This window comes from Arachis stenosperma, chromosome 1 (genome assembly GCF_014773155.1).
Source record: "Arachis stenosperma cultivar V10309 chromosome 1, arast.V10309.gnm1.PFL2, whole genome shotgun sequence".
Lineage (NCBI taxonomy): Eukaryota > Viridiplantae > Streptophyta > Magnoliopsida > Fabales > Fabaceae > Arachis > Arachis stenosperma.
In genome coordinates, this window is record NC_080377.1 from 91,939,108 (window position 1) to 91,940,573 (window position 1,466).

General features: G+C 41.7%; 1 non-coding gene across 1 annotated transcript; it reads right to left on the reverse strand.

Annotated features, from left to right (window-relative positions):
- Positions 1 to 360: 360 nt before the first annotated feature.
- On the reverse strand, positions 361 to 467 carry LOC130947597 (small nucleolar RNA R71). The gene has a single exon (XR_009072724.1). It is a non-coding gene; the product is annotated as a small nucleolar RNA R71 (small nucleolar RNA).
- Positions 468 to 1,466: the final 999 nt, after the last annotated feature.

The window sequence follows — 1,466 nt, forward strand, 5'->3', positions numbered from 1 at the left end:
TTAGGCTCCTACATCAACCCAAATCCAGGAAACTATGGCAGAAGCATCATGAAACCAACAATCCATGCCAACAACTTTGAGTTGAAACCTTAACTCATCACACTTGTCCAGAATAACTGTTCATATAGAGGAGGTACCCAGGAGGACCCAAACGAACATCTCACTACATTCTTGAGGATCTGTGATACTGTAAAGTCCAATGGTGTACATCTTGACACTTACAAGCTACTTTTGTTCCCTTTTTTACTCAGAGATAAGGCAGCAAAGTGGTTGGAAGCATTTTCTAAGGAGAGCTTAACCACATGGGATGATGTTGTAAACAAATTTCTAGCAAGATTTTACCCTCCATAGAGAATCAACAGGCTAAGAGCTGAGGTGCAAACTTTCAGACAGCAAGATGGTGAAACACTCTATGAGGCCTGGGAGAGGTTCAAAGATTTGACAAGGAAATGCCCACCGGATATGTTCAATGAGTGGGTGCAACTACACATCTTCTATGAAGGGCTGTCATATGAGTCAAAGCAAGTAATAGATCATTCTTCAAGAGATTCACTCAATAAGAAGTAGACCATTGAAGAAACCATAGACGTCATTGAGACTGTGGCTAAGAATGAGTACTTTTATGCTTCAGAAAGAGCTTAAAGGAGAGGAGTAATGGAGCTCAATTCAATGGATGCCCTGTTAGCCCAAAACAAAGTGATAACTATACAACTAGTAGCCTTGACCAAGAAGATGGAGAACAATCAAGTCTCAGCTATTCAAGCCCAAGCCCCTCAACAAGAAGGAGATGCACTAGAAGTTGAATGTGAATGGGAGTAAGCCAACTATGTGAACAATTCTAGACCACCATATGATCCCAACTCCAAGATATACAACCTAGGTTGGAAGAACCGCCCAAATTTTAGGTGGAGGAACCAACAAAGCCACAACCAAGATCACAACAAATCTTACCCATCCAACCAATACAACACTCATAACCCCAACCATCAATCAGGCAACAATAGACCCTACCACAATTCACAAAATACATCATACCATTCCACCCAGCAAACACACAAAAACCACCATCAAGACACATCAACCTCAACCATGCAACCATGTGAAATCAAGAGCAACTTTGAGAGAGTAGAGGCTGCAATAGTACAACTATAATCACAGCTTACAAGAGCCATCTTCACCCTCTTGGAGAGAAAACATAGGCTGAAAGAAAGATAGATGCCAATCAAGAAGAATACATATCAAATCTGAAGATTCAAGGCGTAGCAATCTCAAAGCTGGAAGCACAAGTAGGGATTTTATCCAAGCAAATCCCAATGCCCACACATACATTTCCCAATGATACCATGGCCAACCCAAGAGGGGAGTGCAAGGCCATCACACTTAGAATCGGGAAAGTTGTAGAAGAAGCAACCCCAAGCCAGGGTAACCATGAAGAAGAAGTGATGAGCGGATATTTTATACGCTTT